General features: G+C 43.2%; 1 protein-coding gene and 1 pseudogene across 1 annotated transcript in view; both read right to left on the reverse strand.

The window, feature by feature from the left end:
- UNC119 (unc-119 lipid binding chaperone) overlaps window positions 1-19,020 on the reverse strand; it is a 488,580-nt gene that overhangs the window by 132,115 nt on the left and 337,445 nt on the right. The window lies entirely within an intron of this gene.
- LOC146858288 (oxidative stress-responsive serine-rich protein 1 pseudogene) lies at window positions 7,650-18,785 on the reverse strand (annotated as a pseudogene).

Genomic DNA, 19,020 nt, shown 5'->3' on the forward strand with positions numbered 1-19,020 from the left:
GGGGGGAGGACTAGCCATCATCCACAAGGCAGGAATACAGATTACCAAACTTAAACCTGCAGAATACCTATCGTTTGAATACCTGGGTGTCGAACTCACTGCCAAGGGCACCTCACCCATCAAATTCCACACCATCTACCATCCTCCTGGAGAGCGTACCCTTTTCCCCGAAGAACTAACAGACCTAATATTACGGTTCTCCATGACAGACACTAAAGACGTGTTCCTGGGTGACCTCAATATCCACTGGAATGACCCAGAAGACTCCACTACCCAGAACCTATCCAACCTACTTGAAATATATAACCTCAAACAACTCTGCAATAAACCAACTCACCTCAAAGGTGCAACACTGGATGCGATCATAACCAACAATGATCTAGTCTCTCTGAGAGCGATTTCTCCCATTGACTGGTCCGACCACCACCTCATTCTGTTCAAGATTGATGCACTTCCACCAACCTATTCGTGATGACAAACCTAAACACTGGACCAGAAATATTAAAGCAATCCCTTTATCCGAACTCGAATCCAGGATTCATGCCCATCTTCAACTCCAACCCTCATCATTGACGGCCGATGACCTCACTACACACTTTAACTCAAAAATGACAGAGGTTCTAGACCAAGTAGCTCCTCTCAAACTCAAACAATTGAGGCGAACCAAATCTAAACCCTGGTTTAACGTGGATCTGAATAAGGAAAGGCATCAACTTAGACAAACGGAAAGGTCTTGGAGACTAAACCCCTCGACCTTACACCTAGCGCAACTTAGATCTGCTCAGCAAGCATACAAAAAACACATTTTCAGTGAAAAGGCGTCTTTCTTCCGCAGCCAACTAGATCTGGCGAAAAACAGACCGAGAGATCTCTTCAACATTGTCAAAAGCCAAACTAACTGCACTCCCTCTCAAGAAATCAAAGCCACCAATGAGCGTTGTGAAGAAGTTGCCACCTTCTTCACTAATAAAGTCTCGAAAATGTATCAATCCTTCATCCAAACCTCTAACCCTCCTTCCCTCTAAACCTGCCCCACTCTAACCACCCCTGATCATTCAGAAAGAGTTCTTACCAAGGACAATCAGGTCTGCCTCCAGCTAAAAAACAATGCGCATTGGTCCGACTTTGAGCTAATGTCGGAAAATGAGGTTTTCAGTATAATTTCTAACCTAAAACCTTCCTCCCACACTATGGACCCCATCCCATCCACAATCATAAAAGAACTTAACCACACCAATTCCCCTTTCTGGACAAAGATCATCAACGCCTCTCTCACCTCAGGCTGTGTCCCAGACTCCCTTCAACTTGGACAAATCACACCCATTCTCAAAAAACCAGGGGCCAACCCTATTGATCTCAACAACCTCAGACCTATCTCCAACCTCCCATTCCTTGCAAAAACATTGGAGAAATGTGTTCTCCACCAGCTCAACAAACACATTGATGAGTTCAACCTCCTCGACACCTTTCAATCGGGATTCAGGAAAGGCTGTAGCACGGAAACAGCTATGCACAACGTCTGACGATATTCACAAGGCTTTAGATGAAGGTGATGCCTGCCTACTCATCCTTATTGACCTATCTGCGGCATTCGACACAGTAAATCATCCAGTGCTTCTGGAGACCTTGTCGAAGCGCTCCGGCATCAATGGCACAGTACTAAAATGGTTCACCACCTTCCTTCAACACCGCTCGCAACAAATTAAAATCAACTCCTGTCTCTTGAAGCCAACAAAAGTCACAATTGGGGTCCCGCAAGGCTCGATTCTCTCCCCGGCCCTCTTCAATCTTTTCATGGAGACCCTCACAATCATCTTGAAAAAAGCTGGAGTGAATTACCACCTTTACGCTGATGACACCCAAATCTATTTCAAAATCAAGTCTCCCAGCGACATACAACACCTCAATGCCACTCTAACCGAGATCCAAACTTGGTTCAACGCTAACCACTTAAAGCTCAACCCAGATAAAACAGAACTAATCCTTTTCTCTCCAAAAAGCAACCATCGTCCGATCCAAGAGTGGCTCAAGAATCTGGTTGCCCTAAACTGCCCCATCGTCCTATCCGACTCAGTTAAGTCTCTAGGCATCACCCTTGACAAGAACTTATCTTTGGAGGCCCACATCAAAAACTCTGCAAAAAGTGCTCTTTTCTCTCTAAAACACCTCAAGAAATTGAAACCTTTTCTTCCCCATGATGACCTCAAGACAGTAGTCCAACCCCTAGTTCTCTCTAAAATCGACTACGGGAATGCCATCCTAACAGGGACTCCATAAGCTCACCTAGCCCCTCTAAGGGCAGTGTTGAGCATGGCCGCTCCACTCGTATCTGGAGTAAAAAGATTTGATCATATCACTCCAGCTCTCAACTCCCTCAACCGGCTTCCCATGGAAGGAAGGTGTATTTACAAACTGGCCTGCATCACACACAAAACCCTTCACTCTCCGGCCCCTAACTACCTGAACAACAAACTGGTAAGAGCAGGTCAATCCAGAACGCTGAGAAGCTCCAACTCACTCCTTCTTATTCCTCCGAAACTGAAAAAGAAAACCACACAATACCGATCATTCTCTGGCAATGCTCCCAGGATGTGGAACGCTCTCCTTAGAGTCCTCAGATGCAACCCCTCCTTCTCCTGTTTCAAAAGGGACCTGAAAATCCATCTCCTTAACAAATACTTTCCTGACCAACGTCAACTAACCTAGACTTCAATATCAAAGTTTACTCCTCTCTCTTGACATTCAAGGATAGTTGGTGATCAGACTGTGTTAACCACCTTATCTTCCATGCTGTATTTCTTTTTTTGTCAAAATCTGTTTATTTGGTTTTAATAGGACCACAGACAAGCAGCATAGACAATACATACAAACAGAGCAAATAGAGGGGGAGAGCCAGGAATTGCAAAGAGCTAGTAGGAGTGTCATCTTCGTCTCAAGATCTGTGGCTCAAAAAAAGTCCCCATTGCAAGCATTTACACCAAGTATTGTTATGTGCAAGTCTTTGAACAGCATAACAATCCCCCCCCCCCATGGGGGGGCGTTACAGTTAATTTTGACAGATATAACAAAACAGTAGAACAACAAAAAAACAAGGGTACCGTGATGCCATAAACTAAATATGTGTATCGGTGTGGTTAGGTGTCCGTGTTCTCCTTGTCGATGTTGGGCGGCGCATACAAGCGGTGAGGTAGCTGTGCCCCTAGACAAGGAACAAGTTGAGGGCCATAAGCCTTGGCGAGCAGGCCGTAAGTGGAAGCCCTTCAGAAAGGTAGCCCACGAGCGGGGACCAGGTATATTCAAATTCCTTCCTGGTGTCATCCATAATGTCCGCCATTCGCTCGAGGGCCAGTGCCCTCCATAGTCTTGCGTGCCACTGAGTCAGTGAGGGTGCCTCTGGCCGCTTCCATGCAGCTGCTAGGGCCATTTTTGCGGCCGCCAGGCACAGCCACATAACCGAACGATCACTTTGTGTTTGATGCTTTAAATGGGGGTCTCGTATGCCTAACAGAGTGTGTTCTAGAGTCTGCGGGATTGGGTAACCTAAAATAAGCTTAATTTGAGAGAGGATCTCCTTCCAGAAAGGCTGGTTATGTGGGCAGTCCCACCAGATATGTTTAAAGTCGCCCAGAAGGCCACACCCCCTCCAACATCTATCTGAGGTTTCGGGAAAAATCCTATGTAGTTTCTGAGGGTATAGATACCAGTCGTACACAACCTTGTAGTGCGCTTCCCGCAAGAACATTGAGCGGTTAAATTTTGTAATGTCGTTGTGTATGCGCTCCCATGGTTTTCCCTCGAGTGAAGTATCTATGAGGGTATCCCAGAAGCCTCTGTGTCTTGGGGTGGTGCGGGGGCCTAAGCACTGAATAAGAGTGTAAAGGAAGGAGATGCACCCCTTAGAGCCACTTCCTGATTGGGCAAATTTTTCAATGGGAAGCAGATCCCTGGTGGCGGCGTGCCGCACCGAGGGCAGCATCACCCAATGTTTGAGCTGTAAGTAGCGGAAGTGCTCCCTCCTTGTTAAGGTAAACTTTTGCTGACATTCACTAAACGTGAGGAGCTCTCCTTTGTGAAACAGATGTGAAATCGTGCGGCACCCACCCTCCTTCCAAGTATCAAAAGGACCCTCGTGCAGTGCTGGGGGGGAAGGCCTCATTGTAATGGACGGGCGTGAAGGGGGAGGGGAAAGTGGTCCGCCGTAGCCGTGTAGTGAGTGTTTCTCAGACCCGGAGTGTGGTGGAGATGGGTGTGCTGATATACGCATTGGGCGAACTGTCAACTTTGGGCTTCCATAGCAAGTCCCAGATAGAACGGCCGGTGAGTTGACGATCTATGTGAAGCCAATGCTTCTCTGACTCTCGGAGCGACCACTCCGTGATCACCCGAAGCTGAACTGCTCTATAATACTCCTGGAAGTCTGGGAGGGCCAACCCTCCCTCCCGACGGGGGCACGTCAACAAGCGATAGGATAGGCGAGCCCTCATGCTGTATTTTTTTTATCCCTGGTTTTGCTTCCTTACTGCCTGCCTACCATGTAATGCAATTTCCGTCTGTTTTTCTTTACAGTATGTATGTAATGCGCTCTGATACCTACGGGTCAAGCTAGCGCTATATAAAACTTTTAAAATTAATAAATTCAATAAATGTCTGTTGCCTGCTACAAGCCCCCTCTGTTCTCCTCGGAGGGTCTGGGGGTGGGCTTATGAATATAGCTTGTGAAGGCAGGAAGCGACAGCTCGCTGATTGACGGGGAGTGGGAACAGGCACGTGGGCTGTTATCTGTCAACGGAGCATGAACCCCAAAGGCAGACTCTCAGGGCAATCTGGGGTCAGAGGTCATTCTTCTTGTTCCATTCACCCGGCTCACCAAGAGGCTGCCCTCGTCCCACACGGGGCTGCTGGGAGGCTGTTCTGAATATCCCTGGTTCATCTGTAACTCCTCATCTTATATAACATCCAACCATTCTTGGGAATGGGTTCACGTGCCATCGCAAAGGGTTCGGGGGCCGTGGCTGTGAATACAGTGAGTCATACACCCGGTGTTCCAAAGTTACACGATAGGACGAGCTGACACGCATTCCGCAGCTTTATTTGGGGCTGCTTAACCAAATTAAAAAAATTATTTTGTCTTATTTATTCAGCTGTCTTGTTGGGCACCCCGTGTTGCCTTGCAGTAGCTTCGGCGCACAATCACAGGTTTGCAAGAGGCCGCGAGCATGCGGAAAAGCCGCAGCTTTTAGCTGGTGGGAAGGCAGGCCTGTGCCGGGACCTCTTCATTCCATTCCACTATCTAAGGCTGACTCGGGTTAGACCAAGCGTGGGAGGGGGTGGCGCCTATCGCATCACAACTTATTCTCCCTATGTTCAAATTAACGTTTCACTGTAAAAGTCCCATGAAACTTGCGCTCCTCTAAGGAATGCAAAGCTTCACAAAGTAGCGTACAAATGCTGTGGCATTCCCGGAATGTAGGGCCCCGGTCCTCCCCTCTGCCCTGTAGCCAGGCATCGCCCAGGGAATTCAACTCTAATCTGGGAGTGTTAATGCTGGGGATTGTGAATTGCTGACCATGCAATGTTGGGTGTGCAGAGCCCTTATGCCTTGATGGCCACTTCTAGCTTTTGCAGCAAGATTTGTACATTATTTGTAATGGTTATAATTCTAGCAGGATGCTTTTTTCCAATGCCTGTGACGTTTATCGGGGTCAACGTCTGTAGGATATTGTTGCTTGGGTTGTCCTTGGGTTCAAAGGTCACAAGAATTAATCTGCACCGTCAAAGGACATGCAAAGCCACCTTCGCCACTCCTGTTTTAGTGAAAGAATAGATTACTACATGCATACTAAGTGTGCTCAGTTGCTACACAACACTTTTACACTTACACTTTCACCATGGCCAGTGGTTAATTTTTGCCGGCGGGGGGACCCCACCTGCACTCATTTTATGGAACTGTCATCCCTATTTCTGGTGGTCTGCAGTACCTTTAGAAAAATATCTCGGGCTGGAACCAGTCGTCTGTCCTCTGGGCCCGTTTACTTGTGACGCTTTTTGCGCTAAAGGGTATCACGCTGGGGGCGAGAATATTACGTCACCTATGGAATGCTACTTTGACATGCGAAAAACAGCGCTAGCTTCAAACATAACCTATATGGACCTAATACAGAACAGAGTTTCGATTATGCCATTGGTTGGGTTGGAGGGGGCGGGATCCATGCCTGGGAGCACCATGTGCCCTCAGTCCAGCAATGCCACCGGAGAAAGATTCCTCAGTCTCTCCTGCTTTTAATTACCTTTCGTCACACACTCACAGGAGTCAGCGGGGCGCAGGGTGGGTTACCACCGCCCAGCCCTTTTCCTGATATTTCCGTTTTAAAGACATTGAAGCACAGGTGGGCGACACCATGTTGGAAGAGGGGGCGGCATTTAGTGTCTTTATTTTACAAGTAAAGCATTGGCCTTCACACATCAGCGTATGTCTCAAAGCAAGGTCCCTGAAACGACTAGAAGTGGCTGTGCAGGGGCCGGGTGAGGGGATCCCAGAAGGAGGAGCTGGTGCTGACAGCTGTCGACGCCAAACCTGCCTTTGGTCTCACGCGCCAAAGACACTTCCTGTCACCGAAGCTTCTGAAAAGAGGAGCTGCAGGAAATAGAACCGGCTGCGCACGTTTGAAGTCTACTGCTAATGGGTCACCCGAAGAACGGATCCCAACCGAAGGAAGTCTGGGGGTCTTCAGAGGGAAAACGTATTTTCATCCTATAGAGCAATTTTTTATTGTTGTTACGTGGATGAATGGTTTAAGGTTAATATAAAAAGAATACATACAAACACTCTACCATAAGTAAACTGATAAAACAGGAAGTTGCCTAACCCTAGCTTAAGTGAATACTTTCCCACTCTGAATCCCGCCATAATTATTAGTGAATTGCTAAGTGGAAAGAAGTAGTACCGGCACTTTCATATTAACTGGTTTCACCGTCACAATGAACAGTACTCTGGCACCACCTGCTGGCCAGCCGCCATGCCAGTAACAACAAGCGCGGCCACGCATCAGCGAAAGGAATGAAAGGTATGAAGCTGGCACCCAGCCGTGCTGCTGCTCGCTCCCGAATTCCCTAGGCCTAGGGAGAGAGAAGGCCAATTGCGTGCTGTCTTTCTTAGAAAGACGCATCCAAAGGCCAATAGCATGTCGCAAAAAAAAAAAAAAAAGCGAGTGTGTGGTCTGAGTTCCAAAGTCCTTACTAGAAGCCTCGCAGAGCAACACATGCACGCTGGTTCAGGCGAGACCTAAAAAAGATTACAATTTGCTAACAGATGGAACATTTTGCTAGTTAGGGCGTCCAGTTCAAGTTTCATTACATGTAGTTGAAAGGTGATCAAAGAGTAATGAAAAACTATACTTTGACAAATGCATACATTTTTAAAACAATGCACTCTGAGGAAATCAACCCATTAATAAAGATTTATTAAGAGGAAAAAAAGCAAATTTTACTAAAGGAGCATTTTACTAAAGCAACTTCCTCACATTGTAACCCTACCCCGTAGCCATTGCTTTACATTCTTGGAGTTAACCAAAGGCAAGTTACTTTATGCAATGTGCGATTTACCAATTATCTTTAATTACAAGCAAACCTGACTGATAAGCAGTCTCATCTTAAGAATGGTGCCCAAGGCTGGAGACCTTGTAGCTGCTGTACCTACAAGAGGTCTTGTCAAACCAGCACAAGTAATATTCCATGTAACCAGAAAGGTCCTCTATAGTTACGTCATCCACTGATGCCCTTGCTTGTTCTGAACAAGAGCGTGGTGATACAGATGATCCTGTGCTTGAAATCTGGATTCTGTTTTACAGAGAGACTGTGAATAGTCCTCCATCACGCTCTTCTCGCATTCAGAAATAATGTTCCGTAAACCAGAAAAGGAGTACACTTCCATATTCTGGCAGTTTTTACAGAGGCACTCTTTACCTTTTCAAGTACACTTTTTAGCTGCACTGGGTTTGGACACTATTCGGAAATCCGAAGGCTGGCTTGGCTTCAGGCTCGATTCTGAAACCAATGAAATGGCACACTTTTGATTAGCAACATCGGTGTCTGAAGTTGGTTCTGGAGCAGATTCTTCTGGGCGTTCATCAAATATTCCATTAGCATGGACTTCAAGAGTGGCAGAGGGTTCTTTTTTGGCAGAATTTCCTAGACAAACACCACCATCTAGAGGTTCTATTTGGAGCTTATGTTTCAGTAGTGTGCTAGACATGGAGGCTTTCGAACTACAATGTTGTGGTATTTGCCTTCTACTGTTATTGTAATGTTTACCTTGGTAAGGCTTCATGTCAAGTTAAAATAGAATCTTAGTGATGTCATTTAGTTCTATGCATGAAAAGGTTCTGATCTTGTTCAGTTACTTCACTGTCTGCTTGCTGATGGATGGGATTTATTCTCCTGGAATAAACTTCTTAAAATAGCATTGCTGAGTGCTGAATTTATTATACAGGATGCTTCACTGGCGTAGTCGGCAGGATACAGCTAAGAGAAGATCCCAACAAAAAGAATTGGTGAGAATTATATTTTCATTCTTTGATTCAACTTCTGGAAAATTTCATCTCACCTAACTGGCAAGCTGACACTATGAGAAATACGCTATTTCAAATGAAAGATAAAGACTATATTTATTTTAAGTGTAAGACTTGGTCTGCTGAAGCGTAAAGGCTTTTCTTATAAAGAGTTAAGACTTGAAGCATGATATGTAGCAAGCCTTTTTTTTTTTTTTAGAAAGAGTGAAAATTGAAGGTTGCTGAACATTGGAGTGTTTCAACTGAACAGTGAAAGTCTTTTTGTACTGAGCCGATTCTGAAGCTTGATGTACAGAGGTGTTTAAACATTACGATTGTGAAAAGTCGTCATTGTTCTTACCTGAACTTGGAGTCCTTTTGAAGTTCTCATTCTTCTGGAATTTCAAGCCCTGCTCAACGTTCTTTGTCATCACGCAAATTCCTAAGTGGGTGGAAGCCATTTTGTTCTGTTGCCTGGTAACATCGTTCAACTTCATAAACTACCTTGGAAGGTTTCTTAAGTAAATATGGAAGCTTGTCTGTGACACGCTCACTCAAGTACATTTGTGTGTTACATACGGAGGCTTGTGTAAATACGGAAGTTTGTCATTGACACGCTCACTCAAGTACATTTGGGTGTTACATACGGAGGCTCGTCAGTGACACCCTAACTCGAGTTAATTAGCATGTTGCCGATACTTTATCATCTGAGCAAATAAGTTCAGTGACACGCACACTTAAATATATATTTTGGGTGTGTCTGCTATTTATTTTTATTCTGTTGTTTGGAAACGGTGTTCAATGCTTCAATCAGCTTTGGCAGGTCGGCATATACGGAGGATCGTCTGTGATACGCCCACTTGAATACATGTTGCGTATTACTGCCATTTCTGCATATCGGCACAAATAACTTCAGTGATGCGCACACTTAAGTGATTTCATTGTTTTAACTTGTATTGCAGATACACGCACACTTCTATGGAGCAACGTGTTTGAAGTCAGTGATGCTCTTACTCGAATGATTTTGCGTGTTATAGGTAATCTCAGTGACATGCTCACTTGAAAAACTTTATGCGACTTCTTGCACTTTGGAATTAATCGCTTTTCATGTGTAATGCTACAGTTTATTAAATGTTTTCAGCTGTCATATATATTGCTGGGTGGTATTACAGTTGGCATCAGTAACACCCCACTCAATTTAGTTTGCGTGTAGTTTCTTGTAAGGTTATATATTTTGAGAAGTTAAATTGTATTTGTGTTAACATATATTTCATTGAAAATGCAAAATGTTACAGCAGCTCCATTTTTTCTATCTTGTCCTGGAACACCTCCTATAAAATGGAAAAAGTGGAAGGTTGTCTTTGAGCGAAATGCTAGGGTCTGTGGACCTTCTTTAAGCGCTGAAAGGAAGTCATCGTTGTTACTTCATTGTTTGGGGTCTGAAGGTCAGGAGGTTTTTGACCATTTGCCAGATATTCCACCTTTGGAATCTAATAATTTGAATGACTATAAAATTTGTATAAAGAAATTAGACAAACATTATCTTCCAAAGGTCAGTACGATCCTCGAAAGATATCAATTTGCAAAGCGCATGCAAGGCATGGATGAGGCAACTGAATGTTATGTAACCCATTTGAGGAAACTTGCCTCTTCGTGCAAATTCGAGAATCTTACTGACGAACGCATCCGGGGCCAATTCATGTTTGGATGCAGTATAGAAAAAGTTAGGGAGGAATTGTGGTTAAGAGACGAACCTACTCTTGAGGAAGTCTTAACAGTTGCTAAACGAATTAAGCATTCTCTCAAGTGTGTAGCTGTTATAAAGAAGGACTCTGAGAAAGAGCTCCAAGTTCAGGGGATCAAAGACAAATCTGAAAAACAAAATGTAATAGATAAGAAAGACGTTGTTAAAACATGGACAGAAAGAAAGTGTTATAGGTGTGGTAAGGCTGGGAATCTTGCCAATGACAAGAGGTGTCCAGCTCTCAATCAAACATGTTCTAAATGTAAAATAAAGGGACATTTTACAGCATTATGTAAAACTAAGCTCAAACATAAGATTAAGAAGGTAAAAATTTATGAAGGTGCCATGGGAGGATCTAACTCTGAAGATTTTGAATGGAAGGGGAGAGGACTAGAGTACTATTCGACTCTGGTGCTAAGATTACTATTATCTCCAATGAGTTTTTTCAATTCTAAGTTAAAGGGAAAAATTACACTTATGAAAGCTGACATCATTCCTTTCGCATATGGGGGTGAACCTATAAAGCTATACGGATATTTTGTAGGACATGGGAGTATAAAAATAGATTGGTATCTGGGAAGATTTATGTCTCAAAGAGAGGAGATAGTATTATTAACTGGATGCACCAAGGAGTTCTGGGAGTATTTCTAAATCCGAATGCTAATCCGCCTATACAACTGAGAGATAAGATCCAATCTGTGGAAAAGAACAGTGAAGATAGTTTTGTACATGAATTGAAAGCAGTTTCCTGATGTCTTTAAAGAAACTTTAGGATGTTTAAAGGGCTACCAGCATAAAATTCAGTTAAAGGAGGATGCTTTTCCTGTGTGTTGTAAAGTTAGAAATGTTCCACTCTCTGTTAAGGAAGATATGAGGAAAGAAATTCAAAAATTAAAAGATTGGGGAATTATAGAATTTGATTTTGATTGATTTGATTTATCTATTTGTAGAGCGCGCGGATGCCCAAGGGCGTCTTGGCGCTGTGAGATACTGCTGGCTCTTGAAGATGTTGATTAGGGCTATGTGGAGAAAAGCCACGTTTTAACTTCCTTTCTGAAGGATTTCAAAGATGGGCTGTTTTTTATGTCTAGCGGTAGTTGTTTCCAGATTCTTGCCGTGTGCACCAGGAAACTTCTTCCGCCCCAGTTAGCTCTCTTAAATCTTGGGACCCTGATTATTTTCTTTTGGCTGGATCTAAGAAGTCTATTTGGCTCATACATTTTTAAATGGGATTTTAGAAATTGTGATCCAGTTCCATTAATTGCTTTATATGCTAGGCATAGTGATTTGAATTGTATCCTTTTTACAATTGGCAGCCAGTGCAGATTTTTTAGTTTGTGGCTGATTGTTTCAAATTTTGGTATCCCTAGTATCAGCCTGGCTGCTGTATTCTGCAGGCGTTGGAGTTTGAGTAGGATTTTCTTCCTGGCTCCGGCGTATAGGCCGTTCCCGTAGTCCAATCTGGACAAGGCTAATGCTGTCACCACTGTCTTGCGTGAGTCATGTGGTAGGTAAGGTAGGATTTTCTTGATCATTTTTAGAATGTACCAAAGCGTTGACGCCAACTTACTGGCTTGGGCATCAAAGGAAAGATTGGTATCTAGAGTGATTCCCAGGTTTTTCACCTTTTCTGATGGTTCGGGACATCCTCCTAGTTCTTTTGGCCACCATGAATGGGACCATATTTTTGTGTCCCCTCCTAGTATCATGACCTCACTTTTATCCCCGTTTAGTTTTAGGCAGTTTGTTCTCATCCATTGGCTGATTTTTACCATGCAGATTTGAAATTTTTCTGCTGTGTTCTCTACGTCTTTATTTATTGAGACTACGATTTGGGTATCGTCGGCGTAGGATATTGGGGTGAAGCCACAGTTCCTTATTATTTGCGCAAGGGGAGTTACGTACAGATTAAAAAGAGTGGGGCTCATCGAGGAGCCCTGCGGGACTCCACATGGTAGGTTGAAATTGTTGGATTTTGCCTCTCCCGATTCTACTGAGAAGGTTCTGTTCTCTAAATAGGAAGCAATGAGGGCATAAGCTAAGTCATGTAATTGTGCTGTTTTCAGGCGTGTTATCAGGATCTCATGGCTGACTGTATCGAAGGCCGCCGATAGATCAAGTAGAATCAAGGCGGCCTTTGATCCGTTGTCCAGTACTTGCCTGAGTTCCTCCACTGCTGTGATAAGAGCAGTCTCTGTTCCATGTCCTTCACGGAAGCCAAACTGTGAGTGATCCAACCAGTTGCCGTCCAAAAAGTATCGGGATAACTGTTTATTTACTAGTTTCTCTAAAACTTTAGCGGCATAAGGGATCCTGGCTATTGGTCTATAGTTGTTCGGGCTTTCGCAGTCTAAGTTAGGTTTTTTTAGAAGCGGCCTGATTGATATCATTTTCCAATCATCGGGGAAGATGTTGGTTTTGATAATTTGAGAAAATAGTTTTTCTAGTACTATGCTCAGCTGTTCGGAGCAGATGTGCATTATTTTGGATGGACAGGGGTCCATTGGGCTACCTGAGTTAATGGTGTGGATCTCTTTTTGGATCTGTTCTGCTGTCGGGGGAGAGAAGAGGAACAATGTGGTTTGATCTGGGTGTTTACTCACTGGGGTTGTTGTCTGTAAATTAACCCTTTTAGCTGTTTCTGTGCTATGGTTTTTAAAGGAGTCATATACTGATGAAACTTTGCTGACAAAGAATTCACCTAGGACGTTGCAGAAGTCTGATGATAGTGCTTCTGGGTTGTTGTTCTCAAATTTTGATAATTTTTTAAACAGTGTCAAAAAGGGTTTTACTTGAATTTTTTGATTCGGTGATTTTATGGATAAAGTATTTACTTTTTTCTGTTATTATTAGTTTTTTATAGCATGCTAAGGTAGCTTTGTATTCTTGTTTGAGGTGAGTATCATAATTAGTTCTCCACTTTTTTTCCGCTCTTCTACACTTCTGTTTCTGGATTTTTAGTGCTTCCGAGAACCATGGTTGTGAGGGGGTTTTTCTTTTCAGAGTGGCTTTCTTTCGTGGGACTGTTAGCTTAACTGCATTCTCCAACCACTCATTAAATTGTTTGCAGGCTATATTACAATCTTCGTGAAGTGTAGGGTATGATGATTGGAGTGTTTCAATAAATGCCTGGTTATCCATTTTAGACCATTCAAGGTAAGTTGTTTAATGTGTTCCATAGGTCTCCCAGTGTCCTCTTTAATTTCTAAAGTAGAACTGATTAGTTTGTGGTCTGACCACGGGATAGGGATAGGATCTATTTTTGTTAGTCTTTCACATGAAGTGAAAATACCGTCCAATGTGTGGCCAGCATCATGGGTATCCATGTGTACTTTTTGTTTTAGATCAAAATTTGACATTGCATCAATAAATGGGGCTACCTTCGGGTCGGAGATTTTTTCTAAATGTAGGTTAAAATCTCCTAAGACTGTGTAGTCTGGACTAGTCACACTGGATTCGAGAAACGGGCTTAGCAGCTCAATCAAGGGCGTTTTTGCACTAGGTGGTCTGTATATTAGTAGTCCATTAAACGTATATTTGTCTGTGATTTTTATTTGGAAAGTTAAGGTTTCGCAGTCTGGGGTACTTCCTTTGTCTGAAGTTTTAATTTTATAGTCTTTTTTTGCTATAATTGCCAATCCTCCCCCACGTTTTATTTTTCTGTCAGCTCTGGAGAAGGAGTAACCCTCCGGAATGTCCAGGGTCAGGTCAGCATCGGAAGCTTCGTCTGCCCATGTTTCGGTAACAAATAGTATATCAATATTATGATTATCTATTAATTCCGCTGTTTGTATGTTGTGTTTGACTAAGGACCTGACATTGAGCAAGGCGATTTTCAGATTGTAATTTCTATATTTTGGTATTCTGGTATTAGCCAGGTTCTTAATGCGGGAAAAGTCAAAGACTTGTGAGCATGTTGGACATTTTTTACCTTCTTTGTGTGGTTCTATCCGGGCACATGAGACTCGTGGTCTCAATTCTTGAAGTTCTTGACTGGAGTATTTCCGTAGTCTTTTCTCGGGGTCGCTTTGGGCAGGGGATGTGGCCCTGGGCCCGGTCTTGGCGCGGACGGGCGCAGACGGGCTTGCCTTTAGCGCGCCTTCGGCGCGCAGGCGGCGCACCTGCTGCACGTGTCCGCTGCGCGTTTGTGGAGGGCACATTTCTAGTGATGTGGAGGGGGGGCGTGGCCAGCGTCAGTGGGCGTGGCTTGTGCTCGCTCCGATTCTGGCGGCAAGAACTCCGACCCGCCGCAGCCCTGAAATCGGCAGCGCGGGGAGTTCACAACAGGTGAGGTGAGGGAAGTGCTCGGGATTGCGTGCTACGGTTTTCAAAAGTGCAATTATAAACAGGTGCAGTCTTTAAAAAACAGCGTGCATCAATTTATCAACATACAAATTTTAAAAGTAATTCTTTAAAATCAGATGATACAAATCGTTAAAAGCAGTTTACTCTCCCGGCTATCTCGCCTCAGGAGTAGGGTAGTCTCTATAGAAGAAGTTGAAGGATCTGAATGGTTGGCTCCGGTCGTTGCAGCACGCAAACCCAACGGGGATTTGCGCCTCTGCATTGACCGGAGAAAACTTAATAAATGTGTTGTGGTAGATCGGTACCCTTTACCCAATACTACCAAATTATTAGTGTTACTTGATGGTGCAAAAGTATTCAGCACAATAGACCTTACATCTGCATATCTTCAGATTGAGTTAGAAGAGTCATGCAGAGACTATACATCCTTTATCACACCCTTTGGCACATTTAGGTTTAAGAGAATGCCCTTTGGGTTGGTGTCTACTTCATCGGTATTTCAACGAGTAATGGAAAGGGTATTAAAAGATCTTCCTGATGCTTGACTGACCATAGCCCACCGGAAGCGCAGATTATGTTGGGGGACCTGGGGAAGGGAGGTATTTCCCGTATTTATCGCACACTGATTAGCAACACCCCGACTTCCTTGGACAGACTGCGGGCGCAATGGGAGAGCTGGGTAGGCCCCTTAGAGGAAGAGGACTGGCGGGACGCCCTTATGGCTCCTAGAATGGTCACCGCCTCCGCTCGGCTGCGCTTGGTGCAACTTTACTACCTACATGCCGCATATCTCACCCCTGTACGTCTTCACTGCGTGGGGCTTCGTCAGTCCTCAGCCTGTACCAGGTACGGTCATGATCCCACAGACTTCCTGCACATGGTGTGGGCCTGCCCCCTCCTAGCAGGATTTTGGGACGGCATTGAGGTTGAGCTTTCGGAGGTTCTGGGGTGGGAGGTCCCGCACGACCCTAAGCACACGATCCTGGGCATTACGGATGGATTGGATGGGTCACGAAATGACAAACTGTTCTTTAATACGGCCATGGTGGTTGCTAAGAGAGACGAGACATTGTGGCCTTGTGGAAGTGTCCTGACCCTCCCACCGTGGGACGTTGGCGGAGTGGGGTGGACTGGTGTGCCACGCAAGAGAAGGTTATGTACGCAGCACAGGGCTTCCCCAAGAGATACCGTAGAATTTGGGGGGGAAGTGGAGGGGGGGGTGGTCTAACCATGAGGGGCTTGATTTGTTCCATCGTTTCTTTGTCTCATTAAATCTGTATGCGGGGGAGAGGGGATTCTGTGACTGTCATTCTCGATCGTTGACTTATGGTGCGATATGGCTGGTGCATGTCTTTTGTAAAATGAATAAACTTGTTTATCAAAAACAAAAAAGATCTTCCTGGTGTATGTATATATCAGGATGATATTTTAATTTTTGCCAAAGATGAGGTTGAACATGACTTAAGACTTAAATCTGTTTGAGAATTTATGCAAGCATAATCTCACAGTCAAAGTGCAAATTTAGGTCTAACACAATCAACTACTTAGGACATAACGTAACTGGTGATGGAGTAAAACCCAAAGCTGATTTGATTGATACCATCACAAAAATGTGTTCACCTACGAATAAAGCGGAATTGATAAAATTTTTAGGAATGATTGAATATTATGCCAAATTTGTGATGTGTTTTGCTAATGCTACTGTCAACATGAGACAATTGTTTTGCAAAGGTGTAGAATTGTTATGGTCTGATCTTTGTGAAGAAGAATTTGTTGCCAAAGAGATACTGAGTCAAGCTCCTTCACTAAAGAGTTTTAATCCAGCAAACAAATCCATCTTGCTTACTGATACGAGTGAAAAAGGGTTAGGAGCTGTGTTAAAACAAAGTTGTCCAAATGGTGTGCAAACCATTATGTTTTTGTCAAGGAGCCTAAGAGATCCTGAAACACGATACTCCGTTGTGGAGAGGGAGGCTTTGGCAGTGTTTTGGGCAATAAAGAAACGTAAAAAATGTCTGTGGGGTTTGGATTTTGAGATACATACGGATCACAAATCTTTGATTGAGATTTTTAGTAAGAAAGGTTTGGATCTTGTCTCTGGTAGAATAACCAAATGGATTATTGGTTTACAAGAGTATAGTTTTGGGATTAAATACATTCCTGGAATTGAGAATGGTGTTGCTGATGTGCTGTCACGTCTAGTCTCAAATGATCATATGCAAGAAGATAATTCTGAGGAGGATGATTAACTGGTTTGTGTTGTGGATTATGATATTATTTCAGAAAAAAGATGGTCTGAAGAATTGGGAAATGATGCAATCCTGTGTGAAGTGATGTCTTTAGTTAAGAAAGTGTGGAATAGTAACAAAGAGGGTTCAGAATCTACGAGACCATTTTGGGTTGTACACAATGAACTATCAGTGGACAATGGTCTGTTGTTTCGTGGGACAAGATTGGTTCCACCTAATAGTCTTAGAAAGGAGTTGATTGATTTGGTGCATGTTTCTCACTCAGGTTTATCTAAGAGTAAAGAAAGACTTCGTATGTCATATTGGCGGCCTGGAATGGACAAAATGGTGGATCGTGTTATAATAGATTGCATTCCTTGTACTCTTAGTGATAAGTCCAAGTGTACTCATGTACAACCTATGATTTAAAAAAAGCGTCCTAATGGGCCTTGGGAAGACATTGCTCTTGATATAGTTGGTCCTATACATGGAAAGGAATCACAAATGTTTTTGTTGGTAGTCATTGATATGTATTCAAGGTGGCCTGAGGTTTTCTTTTTATCGGTGGTTAATTCTAGTAGTGTGATTCAATGTTTAAAACATTTATTTTCTATGGAAGGATTACCAATTTCAATTTTAACTGACAATGGTGTCAAACTTATTTCTAAGGAAATTGAACAATTCTTATCTTCTAGAGGTATTGTCCATAAAACTTCTTCTCTTTATCATCCCGAGGCAAATGGTGTGGTTGAGAGATTTAACAAAGTTATTAAAGACACCATTGCATTAGCCAAAAGTGTGGCTCTAGACTGGAAAAAAGAAGTCATGTTTAAAGTAGAAGAGTACAGGTTGACTCCACATGCAACGACTGGGAAAACTCCCTTTTTGTTGTTTCGTGTTAGGGTACCCAATACGTGTGTAGAACCTTATTGGGTTAATAAGTATGAATTGTTGAAGGGGAAGGAGAGTGTGTGTGATAATAAGGAAATGCAAAGAATGGAAGAAGAAAAAGGCCAAACAAAGGAAATCATATTTTGATGCTAAGAATGTTGTAAAGAAAACGGAAGTGAAAGTAGGTGACTGGGTTATGATTAAGCGTCCTGGAATGTTAGGAAGCTCTCTATCTAAATTCACGAAACCCATCAAGGTGAGCAAGATTTTTATTAATGCTATTCAAACACAAGACCATCACATTTGGAATTTAAATATAGTAGTTGTGGTTAGAGACAATCTAAAATATGATAAAAATGTGGAATTATCCAATGGAAATCTTACTTTCTCTCATACTAAGAACAATGTGGACAATGATTTCAAAAGTGTTAGAAGTTCTTCCAGGACAACTAAGAGACCTGGATATCTTTCAGATTTTGTTTAAGATTTAATCTTTGTTTTATGTCTTCATATTTAGTTTCAGTTTCAAGGAAGGGAGATGTGTGGTATTTCACTTCTACTGTTATTGTAATGTTTACCTTGGTAAGGCTTCATGTCAAGTTAAAATGGAATCTTAGTGATGTCATTTATTTCTATGCATGAAAAGGTTCTGATCTTGTTCAGTTACTTCACTGTCTGCTTGCTGATGGATGGGATTTATTCTCTTGGAATAAATTGCTTAAAATAGTATTCCTGAGTGCTGAATTTATTATACAGGATGCTTCAAGTGTGTAATCTAAGGAGTATGGAGAATTGGAGACTTGGATCACCTTCTACGTTGTGTTCGGTCTGTTCCTCTTGAACCCTTTCTTGTTGACCCGAGCCAACCTTCTTTGGAAGGACACAGACCTTTGGATTTTGTTTCTTTTGCAGTTGTTCTGATTGATGTTTACATTGTTCTTTCACAAATACATACAGTAGACCCATCAGCATCCCCCCGGAGATTTTTACATGCAGTCTGCATTCTCCTCTTCCCCATCTTTAGCGTCAGGCTCCATGCTCACTGTTCAGCCACAATCCCCAACTGCTAGAGAAATCATGGAGCCGGACAACGTGGCTTAAGTGCTGCGAACAGGTCTAGATGAAAAGAGGAGGCCCCATGTTTAACCTCCCACCGGATCAGCTGCTCGTTTTTCATTTCTAGATTTACCCTGTAAATCAAGCATAAAGCCTCATGATATCTGTTTCTAACCAATAGGGAGCCCTGCTTTAGTCAGTATTGCATTGCCTTTTAATATTCATTGAGGGGAAATGAGTAGGGTGCCCC

This window comes from Triturus cristatus, chromosome 3_2 (genome assembly GCF_964204655.1).
Source record: "Triturus cristatus chromosome 3_2, aTriCri1.1, whole genome shotgun sequence".
In the NCBI taxonomy this organism is placed as follows: domain Eukaryota; kingdom Metazoa; phylum Chordata; class Amphibia; order Caudata; family Salamandridae; genus Triturus; species Triturus cristatus.